The 20,014-nt window shown below is 35.0% G+C and overlaps 1 protein-coding gene across 14 annotated transcripts in view; it reads right to left on the reverse strand.

The window, feature by feature from the left end:
- LOC128868405 (dentin sialophosphoprotein) overlaps window positions 1-20,014 on the reverse strand; it is a 120,105-nt gene that overhangs the window by 71,279 nt on the left and 28,812 nt on the right. The gene's annotated exons all lie outside the window — the stretch shown is intronic.

Genomic DNA, 20,014 nt, shown 5'->3' on the forward strand with positions numbered 1-20,014 from the left:
GTTCAGGGTGGATATAGGGAGGATGTTGAACAGATATTTATGAAAAAAATCGTATAAGATATTTGGTAGGTGGTAGATCGTGGCTTTCGATCGGGAATTGGATGCATTTTTAAACAGGCATGGAGCAGCGTAGGGCTTTTATAACAAGTAGGCGGTACGAACTGGTGCAATTACAAGTACTATATGGTATTACTGCAGGCTGGTGTGTGGGTGTAAATGTGCGTGTGCTTTTGCGGTTATAGGGCACATGCGTTCGAGTGTGTATGTATGTACATATACATATGTATGTGGCAATCGTGCCACTAGTTTATAACATAGAGAGTCAAAGCCTCCCTCTCTCTCTCTCTCTCTCTCTCTGTTTCCAGTACCTACATTGTTTGTATGCAATAAACTTCCGCTAGATCTACCGCTATCGAGTCTCGAGATTTAGCTATTGATAGGTCAAGCAATGCTATTGCAAAGGTATGAGCTTTCTTCTCAGTTGACACGTTAAAGTGTTCACACGCGTTCGCGGTAATAATTATTGGATACTTAGTTTTGTATTACAATATTAATTAAAATAAACTAAATTTGTTTCTTAACGTAAGCGGTTCTTTGATTCATTACAGTTAGTATCGCTACATGTATACGGTATACGAATATAATAGAAATATAGTAGCTCCAAGCGAAACTCGTGCATCCTCCTGGATATTTGGTTTTACATTAAATAAGGGGGACTAGTATTGCAATAAAAACTAATTTGTTTTATTGGGCTATTTTCATTTTTAATTGCTTGAGATGTATTTTTTTGTGGATTTTCATTGCTGAGGAGGTACTGTTTTACGGTTGGAAATTGTATTTCATACATTTATATGCAGATATGTGCTTTTAAATAAATCACACGCTAATTTCAACATAAACTCAATGCTTTGAATGCAATAGAACTCTTTGAAATTCGCCATCACTAAGGGCTGGCTTTTCAGTGCCGGTTGAGCTGTCGTGAATTTTTAAACTAAGCTTAATACTGCATTTAAACTTAGTTTAGCTGGGTAGCAGCGCTAAATTTACACTGAAAAACTGTCCCCAAAACTTCGAAGTTATTTACAGTGCGCCTTGAGGTATGCAATACAATTGTCACATCATCTGATTATTAGTTACCATATTTGAAGTGACTGTTTTTGAATTGCATCGTTTAAGCGTGCATTTTTTATTTTAAAAATCGTTATATCAAGAAAAAAATTGGGTGTGTTTGGTCGAGGTTTTCCTCCTATTTGTGGCGTTCTCTTGGTGCTGTTCCACAAATGGAGGGGCCTACCGCCTTTTATTGCGAACGGCAGATGGGCCTTTACACGAGTTTTTTCACGGCAGAAATGCTCACGGAGGTTTGCCAATGTCTGCCTTTTCTTTCTGCCAGAGCATTACTGAATGGTAGTCACGCACCAATCCATGCGGCTACGGCGGTAGTTTTATGGCATATGTGTCCATAATTTTGAAAGTGGTCTGCCACTAAGTAAAATAGTTTTTTTTAAGTTATTTTCTTTAAATAAATTGATAATATTTCAAAAATATTGTGTTAACATTTCAAATCGATCCGAGTGATATAGACGAAGTTATGAGTATTTGAGTCTCCGTTGCTCTAGGCTTTAGGTCTTTACACTTTTTTCGAGGCACTTCCAGAGATTTACACTCACTCGTTTAATTGTCAATACTTTACTATGAAAATTTGGGAAAATATTGTTAAAAATCTTCCATTATTATGTTGGCAGCTTAAACTAACACTATCCGTGACGCCCAAAAAATACGCAAATACCTGCTGAGAACTTTCCTAAAAAACTAAAAATGCATGAAAATTTGCTTCTTAGCTTTGCAATCCTTTGATTAAGTGCCTTGGATGAAGGCCTCATCTGCTTTGGAAAGATCAGGTGGAGAAGAACTTGGCTTCACGTGGTGTGTTCCACTGGCGCCGGTTGGCACGAGTAAGAAATGACTGGCGCGCTTTGTTAAACTCGGCCAAAATCGCGCAAGCGCTTATCGCGCCAATCAAGAAAAAGAAGAATATAACTAATAGTTGATTATGATTTCTACCATCTTTCTAGCAGTCAAAATAGTGCCAATATTTCAAAATCTACATCCAGTTGATAAAACAAGCCATCACTCAAGTATTTGATCAATTTTGTTGTCACTGCACATCACACCACTACTTACAAGTACAACTTTTCATTACGAGTGGTAAACATGTAAACAAATGAGGCCGGCAGAGTCACACTGTTCTCTCACCACAAAAGAAAAAAACACGAAAAAAATAAAAGCTTTTGGCCACTCTTGTGATTCTTCTCTATTTCGGAATCCTCTCTAATGCGCTTGCCCATACGAATTCTGAGCATGCATTATGCACTCACTGCGAATGCAAGGTGTGGTGAATTTCATGTCAAATGCATTAAATGCTTTTGATGTTTGTGTTTGCTATTGTTGAATTTAATTGCATTTGTATAGGTTTATCTGATTTATTTTATTTCATTTTATTTTTCCTAGTCACAAACTTTGATGCATTCGCTAGATTTCGTCAATATTTGCTCTCAAGTTAACCGAGTACCTGCATATGTATGTACGTATATATGTATGCATGTATGTGTGTTCGCTTTTGTGCCTATTGTTTGTTTTTATTTGTGCCTATCGCTATCATCTTTCTTACTAAGTCTTAAGTGAAATTCAATTGGCCCATTGCCAATTTCAAATTGTATATTTTATTAAAATGTTTTTAACGCATAAATTTCATGAAATTACTCATTACAACACATATTTATATGTGTGTTGTGTGTGTGTGTATAGGTCTATGCCAAGCATTGTTGTATGTATGTAATTTATTTGAATTTAGATGGCGACGATTTTAAGTAATAAAATAAATTTAATTTTTATTTCTCTTTTCCACTGTAAAAACTACAATAATTCATGCAAAGCTCTTGACAACAACAGATTCCTACGATAAAACCAACACTTCAACAATAGCAAAAACATTATGTCCCACGCTCAGTTGGGCGAGAGAGGTCAACTTGTTGCAATTGTAACTATGAAGTGTATTTAGTAATAAACTATTTCTACTCTCCGAATAGATAAACACATACATGTATGTGTGGAAGTGTACGCGACTGGAAGACTTTGTGAATATCCATCCGTCACTGTTTCTTTACACAACAACACAACCTGCGAGGAATTTGCTTTAGTATGTGTGGTTGTGTGGCAACCGCAGGTGGGAGACTAGAGAAATTGACTGGTCAACTTAAAAGAGTGGCGCCTAGTTTGACACTAACAATTGTGAACTCTTTTTACTGATATCAATAGCAACAAAAACTGCGAGTGGTACTTCTCTATTAAAAACAGTTTAGAAAGAAACGAAGCAAATGTTTATGGAGGTCAATGAGGGCGAACGAGGCAGCGCTAATAAGGTAAGCTTTGAAATACGCTGAGAAGTCCAGCTTATCAATTAGTGCTTTTTTGGATTGAGAAGGCAAAGGATTAGTTAAGTGCTCTCTTAATGAATAAAATCCATACTCTAAAAATCCCTCCTCATGACACCATATAAATTGTTATTGTTATTATCGAGGCTTACTCCAATCTAGCTTTTCTTTAATGGCATGTAAGAGATTTTATCGGTCGTTCTTATAGTTGAAAATTGCTCCTTAATTCTCTAGTCCTCTCCAAGTTGGAAAATTCCTCCATTATCTGTAATCTACTTTATGCTTCATATTTTGCTGGAATTGAGCAAATACACTATTTTCGCCCACCAACGCTTGTTTTTGATGATCCATATCCATCTTACAATGCTGATTGCTTGCTGATAAATCAGAAATCTCTTTCAAATAGATGAAGCATTCAGCCCTTAATGTTTTTATTCGTTGCTAAGGGATGCCTTAATTGACGTATCTGCTCAAGTAATGATGGACCACTTGAGCAGATACCTTTCAATATACCAAACAGTTGTAGCAGTTAAACCCAAATATTTTTATTGCGGCCCCATTACTAGCGCAGTTATTGAAATGAATGAAAACTATAGAAATCTATAGAAAACTAGATTTCGATTTTGCCTGCCAAGATATCTTCTCGCAACTAGGGTTACTTCCTACAGCTCATAAGAAAAACTTTTTGCAGTCAGTCAATAAGTAGATAACATGAATAACTTTCTGTAGCAACTGGCCCCTGAGATTTGTGTAATCACAGACTTCATAAGGAAATGAAATGAATCGACCATCGAAACTTTGCATTTCGCACAGAAACCATGCAGATTTATGAAACTTTAAAATTTTAAGTGTTGGTGGCTGCAACGAGCACGGCTTTTAAAAATAATCATCCGAGTTTTATTAAATTTCATATATGAGGGTTTCTGTGATCGCTGAAAACAAGTAGGTCAGGTTAGGTTGAAGCGGTTGGCCACTGTAGGACACGCCCAGGCTCATGGCCCAATGTGTACTTTTCAAGAATTTACTGCTGTGTACAACCAGTGTATCGTTCTGGGTTTCAAACCCCATTTTTTCCCAATGAGCGTTCGCAGGAGTATAGCGCTGGCTTTACGTAGTCTATCTACGACTGTGCGCCTCCAATTTAGCTACCTATCCAGTACAAGTCCAAGATATTTCGCTTTTTCTGTTACCCTAAGTGGTCTCCCTCCTAGGAATATGCGTTTAAGAGCAGGTGTTTTATGTTTTCTGCTGAACAGTATCAGTTCCGTTTTTTTCCGATTTACTTCTAGTCCTCGACTTTTGCACCTATCACTATGGTTCTGTTGAGAGCTCTTTGTTGACGATCACACAGTGTTGGAAAGTGTTTGCCAGAGATTGCTATTTCAATATCATAGGCATATGAAATTATTCTAGCTCCCATTTTGTCCAGTTCCTGAAGGAGATTATTGACGGTCAGGTTCCACAGAAGTGGAAAAATTATCCCACCCTGAGGTGTACCCCTGATCGGAAATTTCCTAATTTCTTTCACCCAAATCTGCGCGTATTGTTCGCCCGACTAGCATTCCGTTCTATGAGCGAGACGAGCGCTTTGTTTACTCCCATTTCCGTTGGCGAATTGGTAATTGCTTCCGGGTGTATATTACTGAAAGTACCCTCGATGCCCAGCAAGACAACAAGAGTGTATTCCTTTTGGTCTCTACTGATTTGCCAGCAAGTATGCATGTTGAGAAGGTGAAAGCTTGTTGCTAATTTTTCCTTTGATGTGCCCATCTAACGTTTTTAACACGAAGGAAGGATGATAGGCTAATCGGCCAGAAGTCCTTCGGTTTCGTATGTGTGGTTTTTCCTGCTTTGGGAATGAAGACAAATCTGAAGTAAGTTTGCTAAAATTCAAAATGACAGAATAAATCGAATGTGAACAAAATCGCTTCAATTTGTCTTCAGAGGGCTTACATATTAACACCTGGGCTGAAAAGTCTCAAACCTTACACATAATGGCACTGGTTGTATTGCATTCACCGCTTTTTCAGTTAGTACTGACCTCAAAATGACAGCTGCTAAAATCTCATGATATTCTGTTCATTAGTTCGTAAGTTATTGTGCTAAGAGTGATGTTACTTTTTTTTCAAAACTCTGGATCAAGAAGAATTTCGTGTTTTAATTGTATGCTACTTATTGATGGGAAAAATACCACCGAAGTGAAGTAATGGCTTCAAAAGTGTTATGGTGAATACGCTCCATCAGAAATAACAATCAAACCATGGTTTGCCGACTTCAAACGTGGTCGTAGAGACGCTGATTAGACATCCAAATGAGGCGATAACACCAGAAAACATCAAAAAAATCCACAAAATCGTTTTCAAAGATCAAAAAGTGAAGTTGCGTGAGTTAGCTGACATCGTAAAGATATCAAAAGAACTCGTTGGCTTTTTATTGCGTGAGCACTTGACTATGAAAAAGCTCTGTTCAAAGTGAGTGCTGCGTTTGCTCATTGTTGATCAAAAACAACAACGTGTCGATGATTCTGAGCATGAATTGAACTTCGAATTGCTCCCGCATCCACTTTATTCGCCAAATTTGGCTCTCAGCGATTCATGGCTGTTCGCAGATCTCGCAAAAAATTGCTCTCCGTTAAGGAATTTCGCTCGAATGAAGAGGTTATTGCTGAAATTGAGGCCTGCCTAGAGGCAAAAAATAAATCGTTCTACAAAAGTGGTTTTGAAATGTTAGAGCGGCGCTGGAATGTTAGAGCTGACCTTGTTCTTGATGGAAATTACGTTGATGAATAAAACTAATTTTGAACAAAAAAAAAATTAAGTTTTCTTTCTTAGACCCTGGACTTTTCAGGGCCCGACTTTTCAGGGGGCCTAAGTAAGAAAACACAATTTGTTTTTTTTTTAAAGAATACCTGTTATATTCGTAATAAAATATAATGTGTTATTGATCATCGAAGGATTTTCTTAGTTTTTTATTGCATTTATTTTCGGTAATTTTGCCCTTTTTTCTATTTTGCTGCCAAAATTATAAAATTCGTTTGTCAGGCTGCGTAGAACTGATCAAATTTGATCTGTGATTTGATTGACATTAAATCGCTTGCTATTTATTCAAATAGATTTGCCATGCCGAAATTATTTGCTACAAAATATGCCACAATGAGCGCACACACGCACACACACATGGCCACGCTTCGTACGTTAACTAACTGAGTGGTCACGTATACGCCCCCTATTTTATTGAACAAAACGAATGTTAAGAGGAAATGTTAGAAAATATAAAACAAATTCAGGTATTTCAATTTAGAAATGCATTTTAGCAACTGACAACCATTCAGGCCATTTGCATTTCCTTCAAAATGAAATGTTTTTACATTTAAATTTCACTCAGCACTAAAAAAATGTGTGTATACCAACCTGGTATGTACGTACGTATGTTTGTAGGTATGCATGTGTGTGTGTGTGTATGCACTTATGCACATAGCCGCCGAATTGCTGCAAAACTAAATTATGTGTTTTACTGCAAATGCAATTAAAAATTCTGTTAGCCCGCCCAAGCGCAAAAATTAATGTTCGACTGTCAATTCGTAAGCCATTTTCACAAAACGGCTACAAACGACGAACGAGTGACACTAGCCAAACGATATTCTTCATGTGCATGCACACATATCTACATGTGTATGCAGGTATGCAATATTGCCCAAAAGAACAACAACAACACCAACAGCATTATCGCTTGAGGAGCGTTTAACGGCCACACACGCGCTGCCGATGTTCACCTTCACCCATACGAGACACTTGTAGGCCACCGCGAATATCGCCAAAAAATCGCCAGCAAACAGCAGAAACAACAATAACAACGAGAACAAGCGAATCTGTTTAAACAATAGAGACATGTGCCGTTACCTACCCAACACGATTTTCACCCAATTTCTTTAAACTATTGGGTGGGTGCTTCAACGACATTCTACTCAAAATCGTTATCTACTTTGCAACTGTCAAACTGTGCATACTTAGCGGGGGGAGCGCAGGCAGTGGCAATGCGCCGTTTTCCAAATGCAATTTCAGAGTAGAAAATTTGACAAAAAACATAAGGTGTCCTCGATGCTGTAATAAGGAAATTGTTTATTTTCCGATATATGATAAAAATTTAAAAAATATAATAATATAAGTAATAATTAAAAGGAGAACTTTCTTCCTATGAAGTAAAGTATACGCCATGTACACCTCTATAGAATTTACGTTTCTCATTTGAAAGTTTAAAGTGTTTTAAACGATTTATGTTATAAGACAATTATAAATTAGGTGTGCAGCATTACTCGATAAAATCTATGGTTTCACATGCAAATGAAATTTTAGCTGAACAACAAAACAAGTTGAATTTTGTCGCTCGTTGTTTTCAAGAAAATCTCATTTCGCCTAAAAAATAAGAAAATTTTGCATCCGTTCACTGTCGGATAATTTTTAGTATAAAATAAGGTGAAATTCGTTGACTGCTTTGACGCTGTCAAAATTAGGTGACCGACTGTTACAACCCAAATTAATAGCTTCTGAAACTAGGCTCACAACTAACAAAATACAAAAGCTGATACTGAACACTGCTCGGTATGAATTCGCAATCAGCAAGGGAAACAAATGCAATGTTTTGAGAAATTTTAAATGTCCTTTTGTTTTAATTATAATTTAAATGGCGGGATGAAAGGTATTCTTATCGAGGAGCAATTTCGCGACTGTTGAAAGATTCTGAGCTGAATATTTTAAGCAGCGATCAAAATCATATAAATGCGTCCAGTTTCATTGGCATACACCCGATGAGGGCGTAGAGCACCAGCTGAAAGCGTTGGAAGAAAAGCGATCAACCCACCTTGAGTTAGTCTAGACACAAACCGAAATGCGAAAATTTGTATTCGAATTTCCAAAATAGCTAAAATTTGTACCACTAGTAAAATTTAGCTTAGCAATAAAAACTGAAATTAATTTATTTTTTTACTTATACCCTCACCATATCGAAAAATTTATAATTTTTGCAAATGGCGTCGTATGTCAAACGTATTTGGCACTTGTGGGCCAGGCACCTGCAGTAAGACAGGCAGCAATGGAGCGCGCAAAAGTCGAAATAAATTTTTCCTTCACTCAAAAGGACTTTTTTTGTATTTTGTAAAAAAGTTAATCTAAAAAAAATTTTCTTTCTAAATTTCTTTTTAAATGACTTTTTAATTAAAAAAAATTTAATTTTAATAAAAAAAAACTTTTGGAAAAATAAACACATTTTTATTGTATGATTTTGAGTGTTTAAAAAAATTTTTCGATAAAAACAAAAATATTAAAAAAAAATTTGTTTCTAAAAATTAAAAAAATTTAAATTAATTAAATAAAAAAAAAATGTTTGCAAAACTTAAAAAAAAAATTTTTTATTGCAAAAATGTTAGATTTTGAGTGAATAACAAAATTTTTTGAAACAAAAAAAAAACAACAACAAAAATAAAAAGTTTCTAAAACTTAGAAAAACATTTTTTTATGGTAAAAATGTATGATTTTGAGTTAATAATAATATTATAAAAAAAAAAATTTTATGGCAAAAATGTATGATTTTGAGTGAAAAACATTTTTTTTTTTTAAAACACAAGAAACTTTTCTAAAACTTAAAAACAATTTTTTTTATGGCAAAAATGTATGATTTTGATTGAATAAAATTTTTTTTTGAAAAAAACAAAAGAAACTTTTCTAAAACTTAAAAACAAATTTTTTTATAGCAAAAATGTATGATTTTGAGTGAATAAATGTTTTTTTAAAGTGTTTTTTTTTTAATTCAAAAACAAATTTTTCTTATGGCAAAAATGTATGATTTTGAGTTTAAAAATTTTTTTTTTCACTTAAAATCATACATATTTTTTATTAAGTGAAAAAGTTAATCAAAAAATTTTGTTTTTTTTTGTGCCTTTTGGGCTGCATTTTTATTTGTGTGTAAGAAAAATAGAGACTTCCATCACTTAAAATAATTTTTTGTTTTCTATTTTGTAAAAAAGTTAATCAAAAACAAACTTTAAGCACTTTTATTTTTATTAAAAAAAATAAATATTTCCATAACTAAAAATTATTTTTTTATTTATTTATTAAAAAACTTTATCAGAACCAATAGTACAAAAAGTTCTTCCTTAATTTCTAAGTTTTTTTTATTATGTAAAAAAGTTAATAAAAAAAAAATTTATTGATTAATTTTGCGCATTTTGGTTTGCGTTTTTATGTTTATTTAAAAAAAAAATAAAGATTTTCATGACTAAAAATTATTTTCTTATTTATAAAAAATAAAAATGCAGTCCAAAAGTCGCAAAATTAATTTTTAAAATTTGTTTTTGATTAGCCTTTTCACTAAATACAAAAAATTTGATTTTGAGTGAATAAAGAAAAGCTTTTTTTTCCTAAAAGTAATTAGTTTTTTTTTATTTAAGAAAAATAAAGTCTTCTATCACTTCAAAACATTTTTTGTTTTCTATTCTATTCTATAGTTAATCAAGATAAAAATTTATGCACTTTTTTTAAATAAAAATCAACATCACCAAAAATTCTTTTTTATTTATTTAGTAAAAAAAATTATCAGAACCAAAAGTAAAAACAAAAAGTTCTTCCTTAATTTCTTCCTAATTAACCAGAAACAAAATTTATTGATAAATTTGCTACTTGTGGACTGCATTTTTTACTTTTATTTAAAACAATAAAGATTTCCATCACGCATGACCATTCTTTTATTCAGTAAAAAAAATTAATCAAAAACAAAATTGAATGATGAACTAGGCGTCACCCTGTATTTGTAAAATTATATATATATATATATATATATATATAATTGGCGCTTACACCCTTTATTGGCCGGGCTTCTCCTCCGATTAGTGAGGCACGTCTTAATATTTTCCACTATTTTATGCCGCTTTCGAACAGCAGATGGATTTTTATCAGGCGCTTTTTCAGAGCACAAATACACCCGGAGGTTTGCCGTTGTCTGCCAAGATGCGATCGCTTTTAGAAAAAACTTTTTCAATCTATTTCCTATCAATTGGCGTTTCATGTTCGACGTTTCGAACCTGAGCACCAACGAATGGTAGTCACGCACCTACACATTCGGCTACTGCGGTTGCTGTCTTCACTATTGAAATCATTATAAAAATAAAAAAAATAAAATCTTTTCTAAAGCAACATTAATTGCTTTGTAAATTAAATTTGGAAAGTTTTAGATTTTTGGTGTAAATACATAAATTAAGAATTTCAAATTTGTCCATGCCCGTATATTAAAAATTATTTGCAATTAAAAATAAATTTAAAAGAAAAAGAAGAAAAAAACTCGAAAAATCCATAAAACTTGACCATGAAAATATTTTTCATTGCGAGTTCATTGCTTGTAAATTTAAAATCTAATTATACTTCTGTAGGGTATACATGAGAGTACGCATGTGTGTATGTGTGTGCGCTTGTAAGCATGCACTAACACATACCTATACATGCTGTACACCTATAGTGGTATTCTACATTTATATTTGAATCATTCAGTTGTATTGACAAAAAGAAGAAACCAAAAATCGGAAAGTCTTTACGTTTGCCTGTATTTGTCATCGCTGCTGCTTTTGCCTTGCCGTTGGCGCGAAATCGCTTGAATGCTATTTTTAACAACGATTGTAGGTGGACATCAGCGTGGCTATGGCATGTTCTTGGGTTTTCAGTTTATTGTACAATTTTTTTTTTCTGCGCTCGAAGCCCCGAAATACAAATTTTATAATCACACCAGAATATAAACACCAGACGTTACAAACAAATACATCTACAAAAAGTTGGTTCATAAAATCGTGTGGGCTTCCTTTGTTGTTCATCTTTCGATTGTATCTGTCGCACGAATGCGTGTGCTGCCTTTGTTCGTGCACACAGCTCATGCGGATTGTTGGTACAATTGATACGGATATTTAGATACAGATACGCGCCACATTTATTTATGCTACAAATGCGAGTGTTTATTAAATTTTTAAATTTAAATCCTTTGTTGTGTTACAGAAAATATTTCTCAAATACAGCAGCGCCCACAGTGCCTATGAATATGTAAGTAGATTAAAGAGGGTCGATCTTTACAAAATAAATTTCATTTCGAATTTTGCTTTTAAGAGTGGCGAAAATGCATTTAAAGTAGCTTTTATTTGTCACTTACAAACGTTTGCTTAGCGAGAGTTGAAATCGCTTTTAGCGGCAGCTGGAAGAACGACCAGTTAATATCAGATGGATCTAGAGTTACTATCCTTTTAGTGGTTATATTGAGAGTCTTGTATCAAAAAAATATTTGCCTGAGCTTAGTTCAAGAAGCAATGAACTTTGTTGTGGAAAACAGGTGGCGAGGCAGATCTGTATGTATCTGCAGCGACAGCAAAGCTGCGCTCATGGCCTTAGACAGCCCCCAACCACTTCAAGGGTATGAGTCCTGTAAATCCAGGCTGAACTATCTTGGATGGCATAATATCCTGATGCTAACATGAGTCCCGGGACACGTGGATATTGCGGGTAGCGAGATCTCTGACTCTTTAGCCAGAATGGGCTTTGACGCCAATTTCCTTGACTCGGAGCCCGTTCTGCCACTCCCTTCTGCAGCTATCAAAGCCATGGTTAGCAAATGGGTTACTTCAACGCACAAGCGAGCTTGGCAGGCTGAAAGAGGCTGCAGAGGGACAAAACTGATGTTGTCTGTGATATTTGACCGACTGTCCCATCTCTTCCTGTTACTTGGCAGAGGGGACTGCAGTTAGCTGATTGGACTGATGACGGGCCACTTTCTAGGGGCGAGCGAAGAACATGAAAAAGGTGGACATCTCACAGATGGTGCACTCTGCCCAGCATGTGGAGAGAAGAGGCGCGATGAGATGGCGCACTTTCTGTGCGTCTACCCAGCCTTCGCTCGAATCAAGCTTGAGGCCTTTGTCATTGATGTGTTAAGAACCGACCACCTTGGTTCGCTGGCACGGCAAGATCTATTCAGATTTCTTCGGAGGTCAAGTAGATTTAAAGAAAATTCCCAAACACTATTAAGTCCCGAATGCAGTACAATGGACTTAATAGTGTCTGAGAGCTGTACTTGCTAGTTTGTCTTAACAAAAAAAAAGAGCTTAATAAAACTTCTGAAGTCTTCAAGAAACTCTATTTGAAGCCAGTGCTAAGCCCCAGATTACCATCTCTGTTTGATTGCAAGCTGTGTGGACTACCAGACGGAGCTCAAAGATGAGCCCATATGGTTTGTTACGTCACACCAAGTCAGAAATTTGTTACAGACCCGTATAAAAATTGTGGGTATTCATCGAGACTATTGAAATAATGATATAAAAAGTGGTTTCTAATAGCGGCCGCCCTGCGGCAGGCAATGGCAAACCTCTGAGTTCATTTCTGCCAAGAAAAAGTTACTCATAAAAAACCATTTGCCCTTTGCATTTTGCCTGCTGTAGGCTCCACATTCAACAACCAAAAGCCAAAGGATGCCTATTATGAAATTTTCAGGGATTACTGAGCATTGTCTAAGCTATTATAAAAAAAAACATAAGAAAATAATGACAGGGGAGTTTTTTTCACAAACTACCAACAAATCTTTGTTTTTCCTAAAACCATTTTTCGTACTTGAAGCTCTAGTTGGAACATCCAAATCGAAAAATACCGCTCTACCGAAGCGCTGGCGTAGAACTGCATGGATTTGTTGCGACGACTTGTCGCTTCAACTTCTGGAATACTAGGTTGTTCAATAAGCTTTGCTGTTCGATAAGAAAGGGCGTTGCTACTAACCGACATTTTTTTTTGTTATTTCATTTCAATCAGTCAATTCATTCTTTGTTTACAATCCACTTAGCACCGACGTGTCACAGTATTTTCTACAATGGAAAAAACCAAGTATTGTGCAGTGATTGAATTTATATTTTTGGAAGGTTTAAAAGCAAATGAAATTTATGAACGAATGCTGAAAGTGGTTAAGGACTTTTCGCCATCAATTAGTGCAGTAGAAAGATGGGCTGCTGAATTTAAACGTGATCGTACAAGCCTTGAAGGCGATGCACGTCAACGGCGTCTAAGAACAGTAACAACACCAGAAATCGTAGTAAAAATACAGAATATCGAATTGGAAAAGCGTCGAGTGACTGAAAGAGATTTAGTGGAAGCTCTAGGCACCTCATTGGGTAGTGTGAGCAATATTTTGACTGAAGTATTGGGTTTCAGAAAGCTGTGCGCATAATGGTTGCCTCATTCGTTAATGGAACAAAAACATATTTCGCCTTCGAATCGCCATCATAGTCCACTGGTATTGGAAATTGAATTTTTTTTTTTAATATTTTAAACTTCAAAGTAATAGTCCAACAGCTGCTTTTATTTACTCTCGTTGTAGTTTTGTTAAATTAAATAATTTGTTTGCACTGGATTGGTCTCGGCAATTTGAAAATGTGGATGTGGCTGGCTGTTACAATATTTTTAAATCTGTAATATTTGACACTTGCGTGAGTCACATCCCAATGTTAAGTACTAAGCCTCCGAAACGGCCGTTGTTCTCTAAAGAATTCAAACGTCTAAGGAACTTGAAGAATAAGTTTTTTCTCAGCAGCATTCAGAGCGTTTTCGAAAGGAGGAAGTGGACTTTGTGCATCGATTCCAACACTATGAATGACACTTAGGTCTATTGCCATGATCCTAAAGCAAAACAAGAGGTTAAAGAGTAGGATGAATCTGGTTCTTTGGCTCCGAAATGAGTTTGTGTTCAGACATGGGACAAGAAAGCCATAGGTGTTAGCATCAGTTTTTTGGGATGCGAAAGGAATTGTGTTTTTGAACTACTTGCAAACTGGTAAAACAATAAATTCTGAATATTATTGTAACCTTTTCGACCAGGTGAAGGAAAAAGAATTGGGGAAAAATACTCAGTTTGCAAAAGAAAAAAGCGTTGTACATCAGTACAATGCACCGAGTCACAGGAGCATTTTGACAGTGCCTAAAATCCATGAATTAAAGTTAGAATTGTTGGAGCATCTACCGCATTCACCAGATGGTCTGTTTCCAGACCTAAAAGCATTCATGCGTGGAAAATGTTTTTCATCAAATGATGACAACCCCATTTAATGAAAAACAGCTGTGGCAGCGTATTTTGCAGCCCTTCCTGATTCTTACTTCAGGGAAGGAATTCATAAATTTGGATCTCGTAGGAACACTTGATAATATTGATGCTCAGGGAGATTATATTGAATTAACCTTAGAGTTTATTTCAAACCTTAAAATTGTGGTTTTCTTATCGCACCGCAAAACTTATTGAACTTATTGAACCTGGTATTAACACACATATAATGACTTTTGGAGTCAGCCGATCGTCAAGTGGTTGGAGCAACGTTTGGATATTATCTACGTGAATTCTGAATTATATATATAATTGGCGTGACAACCTTCTTGGGGGTTTGACCGAGCTCCTCCTCCCATTTGTGCCGTGCGTCTAATGTTGTTCCACAAAAGGAGGCACCTACAGTTTCAAGCCGACTCCGAAAGGCAAATATTTTTTATGAGGAGCTTTTTCATGGCGGAAATCTGAATTGGTCATAATAATTATCCCAACAGACGGTTTCTTTTGTGATGAATAAATTGGAGTCCCAAAACTTACTATTAAATGATGCTACAGCAGAAAACTAATGCACCGATTCATTACATGTACCTTCGCCGATAGTCCCACGTGTTTTATTTTATAAAATTTAGTCCCATCAGTCGATTTTACGTCGAAGATACGTGAAGTGGAAATATCTCTTTCTCAATAAAATCTTAGCCTGCACCCTTATAAAGCGTCGAAACCATCCCGATGCTATGAATATTTGCCATTCATTATTCAATCCTTTTTAAGTACCTCGAAATGGTGAACTCTTCATGAGCTGTCATATCTAAGTGGATTCTACAACTCATGAGAGACCACCTAAAATTATGTAGAGAGTGTCGGTGAACAAAAATTAATTAAACTCGTAGAATAACATTTACATATGAATCACCTCACCAGTAATTCTACAAATCCCAAAGATTAAAAATTACAAAACTACTCTACAAATTTCAAAATTTGTTTTAAAAGCGAGCTCACGACGTTGGGTAATAAGAACCAAAAAAACAACAACCCACTACTGAGAAGGCGCCTGTTGTTATGGTACATTTTCTCTGTGATGTGATTTTCGGTGATGATGCACCTTCAGCTACCGCCACCAACATCATTACCTGGCTGGCGACAAGCCCAGCCGTTTGATGCTGCATTTGAGCAACTTTTCTTTACGCGGCCACAGGCGAAACACAAAATTTTCTCATAGCTCTTTGCTGCTAAGCAAATCCATTACGAATACGATAAAGCGCACACGCGTTTGTTTGTATGTAAATTTGTTTAGTTATAAATGTGTGCTTGTTAAATTTACTTTTCTAATTTTATGTGCATTCGGTTGGTTCGCATGTGGTTGCGGTTTTTTGTTAGCCAAATCTATTGGCCTCCCGTGGGGCGGGCATGTTGTCGTCGACAAAACATACGAGCCATATGAACTTGTCTAATCTGTTGTGTTCGCAAGTCTGCTATAAAAATAGCGTGTAAAATTGCATTTCCTAGTTATTCCATTCCTTTTGTACTTGTCTAGCTGTGGCACGAAAAAGTGTTATACTTAAGAAAGTTGTTTAAAAAACAAAAATAATGCAATGAAATTACATCATAAAACTTGAGAAGATTTTTATGCTTGCCGAAGAAGCAAGGCGATTTTTAAATAAGGAGCGATTGGATTTTTTAAATACTGATTTAGTTGGGAGAAATGGATTCGGTGAAAGAATAAATAAATAAAGGGTGGTTAAATTTCAAGGGACGATGTTGAATGTGAACCACGCTTAAACGTCAAGTCTTTTTCTACATTTAATTTGACATTCTTCAATTTCAGACTAACTCAATTTGAACCATGGAAAGATACACAATCGAGCAACGCTTTAAAGTTATTCAGGCTTTTTATGAAAACGGGCGTTCAAATCAAAATGCATATCGCACACTTCGTGAAGAAAATCATCATCAGTGATGAGGCACATTTTCACCTCAGTGGATTCGACAATAAGCAGATTTGCCGCATTTGGGCAAAAGATAATTCAAGAGCGATTGCCGAAAAACCAATGCACCCACAAAGGGTGACCGTTTGGTGCGGTTTATGGGCCGGCGGCATCATTGGGCCGTATTTTTTCCAAACTTTTCCGAACTTTTTATGACCCGAATTGGAAGATATGGATGTGGGCGATATGAGGTTTGAACAGGACGGTGCCACTTGTCACACAGCTAACGAAACAATGGCTCTTTTGTGCGAAAAATTTGATGGCCGAATAATCTCACGTCGCGGCGATGTCAATTGGCCGCCAAGAACATGTGATTTGACACCGTTGGACTTCTTTCTTTGAGGTTATTTGAAAGAAAAGGTGTACGTCGATAAACCAGCAACAATTCAAGAGCTAAAGGATGAAATAATTCGGCACATTAACGGCATAGAACCTCAATTATGCCTCAGCGTCATCGAAAATTTGGACCATCGGATGAAGGTGGACCGCCGAGGCCGCAGCGGCCATTTGGCCAATATTTTGTTTCACGCGTAATTGAGCTATCCCAGTATTATCATAATAAGGAGAAATGACAATTATTTTCTAAAAGAATTGTACTTTATTTAAAATCGGCACCGGCCCTTGAAACTTAACCACCACCAAAGTAAAGATTGCATTAGATATTTCACAAAGTGCATGGATATGCCGCGTTATATATAAACCTATGAAACCGGAATTTTAAAAAAACTCCATTTATTTACCTATATTTGTTTATTAATCCACTGAATATAATAGATTTTTTGAGGCTAAGTAGTCATATTTAAGGTTAATAGGCAATAAAAAAAGGAAATAAAACATCAGCGCCATTTTTTAAATTATTAAAATAAAAAGAAAATTTTTTAGTTTGCATTTTTGTATATAAAAGAAGTTAAATAAAAAGCCGTAAAAAATGTAAATATCGTTTTTAATTTTTTTTTATTGCAAAAAAAATTGCTGAAAGTACCATAAGTTTTCGAGCTATATACCACCGAGACACCTTAAGTAATGCAAACATTGCAGAAAATACGAAAAGTTCGATTTTCAGTGAAACCCACTGCAAATCAGTATGCATCAAAGGGTTAATAACAACAGCACCTGCCAACTTCTGAAGAAGCACTAACTCAAAGTTTTTTTTTAACATTCAAGATGCGAAATACTGAGAATTCTGAATAATATTGCGCAGGCATACACGTGCCAGCCTACATACAAACATACTTGAATGTATTTTTATAGTAATTCTTCACCTGAATTTCACTTTCACCTCCTATCCATAATTCAAGTTTTTCCATAATATTTCGAATTGTGTAAACAAATATTTACGTTTCGGTTCAAATTTTTCATGTTGTGCAGAAATATTGTATTTTCGCATAAAAGTTTTTTATTTAAAACAGCGCGATTTTCACTTCACTCTTCTCATAAATGTTTATGTATGAAGCCAGTGGTTAAATTTTGTGTACGAGTAGTAATCAAAACCCATGGGGTATTTTATTTATATTTTAATACTTTTTTTCTTCACTTAGGAGTTAGTAATCGATTAGAAGAGATATCAATAGAGATATTTGCCTTTGAAAAAATATTGTAATTATAAAAAACTAAGACATAATCAAAAAATTATACGATAATTGTTTTGCTTATGAGATAATTTTTTCATTATTTTTTGTTTATAAACTATACAATTTTTTTTCTTGAATTTTTGTTGTATTATTTTCTTACATTTTTTTTGCTTACTTTTGTTTATAAGCAATAAAATTTTTTTCTTACATTTTTTTTGTATTATTTTCTTAAAATTTTTGTTGCTTATTTTTGTTCATAAGCAAAAACGTTTTTTTTTTAAAAGAAAAATTTTTCTTAAGTTTTTTTTGTATTATTTTCTTAAATTTTTTTTTGCTTAATTTTGTTCATAAGCAATAAAAATGTTTTCTTAAATTGTTGTGATTATTTTTGCTCATGAGCAATAAACTTTTTTTTCTTAAATTTTTTTTTGTATGTATTTTCTTAAATTTTTTTTTCAATATTTTTGTTCATAAGCAATAAAATTTTTTTCTTAATTTTTTTTCTCGATAATTTTTGATATATTTAATTAATTTTTTTTTTTTCAAAATCGTAACTTGAACCATATAGTCTGAAGAGCTATGTGGGAAGGTTCTACAGGTAAGCTGATCGGTTGTTTGTAGCCTCACAGCTGAATTTGCAGCCCGATTGTCCTAATTCGTAGGAGAGTCGTTGAACTTGTACCAAAAAAAATAGGTGATTCATTTTGTGCCACCTTGTGTTTTTTGATAACTTTTGAATTTCTCATTTAGTGATCATTTCTGACATTAAATTAAAACAATTCATTAAAATAATCGGAAATAATTAAAATTTGCGGTTCATTTTTTTATTTTTTTTATTACTTTTGATTTTTTTTAAGGAATATTTTTGATTATTTTTCATTATGATCTATAACTAACCGTTTAAAATAATAAAAATAGAAACATAACCTGATTAATAATCATTAGTAATTATCATTGAAGATGCCTGGTATGCACATAAATGTGTGGCTATGAATAATTAATAAAATAAATAATAGCATAAAATTCTAACTCAAGGTGTGAAGTATATTAAAATGACCAAAGTATTCGGCCCATGTCGATTTCATTTTCTTCTGGGGGTCAAATTAAGTTGTGACATTTTTGTCCAAGATTGTTTCGAAACATAAAAAATTAGGTTTAAAGTATCAATCTGAGCTAAATATATTCTGGTTGGGCAAAAATGTGACTACCTGTAAAGAAGTCAACATTCACTCCTTGGCTATAGGAGCGGCGATTAAATCTCTTGGTGGGGTTGCATCTAATTCCATGATTGTTTGCAAATATTTCCAGATACATTTAAATGGATGCCAGGGCATAGTGACATACTAAAAAATTGTAAGGTAGACAAATTAGTGAGAGCGAGCACTACCACTCGCCTCCCGCTTGGTATAAAGATTGTAGATATACCCCTCTCAACCTACAAACTGTGTGCTGGAAGTAACATTGCCACCTCCGCCAACACGAGATGGGTTGATAGTCTGACATGTAATTCTACGAAAATAATGTGGACAAAATGGGGCGCTAGGCGATCGGTCAAGGGAAAATGTTCAAGGAAAAACGACTCTATGTTAGTTGCTTTGATCATAGGCCACTGTCTGCTGGGTCGATATGTTCAAAGGTTGAGTGTACCTCAGTGTACCGCAGAAGCTGCAAAAATGAGGACGAGAAATAGTCTGTCAGACATCTTCTTTGTTACTGGCCCGCGTGGCATGTCACTAACTTTAGATACTTTAGGTCAGCGTTATTGAATTATACTGATGACCTGATAAGTCTCAGCCAGTTCGATGGATTTGCACTTAAAATAAAATTGTTTAACAAAGGAGTAGCAGATGCTGGAGGATGGTTTCCTATGTAGAAGTTCACGCAAGCGGGGAAAGTCACTGATCGCTATTCACTTGGGAGT

This window comes from Anastrepha ludens, chromosome 6 (genome assembly GCF_028408465.1).
Source record: "Anastrepha ludens isolate Willacy chromosome 6, idAnaLude1.1, whole genome shotgun sequence".
In the NCBI taxonomy this organism is placed as follows: Eukaryota; Metazoa; Arthropoda; class Insecta; order Diptera; family Tephritidae; genus Anastrepha; species Anastrepha ludens.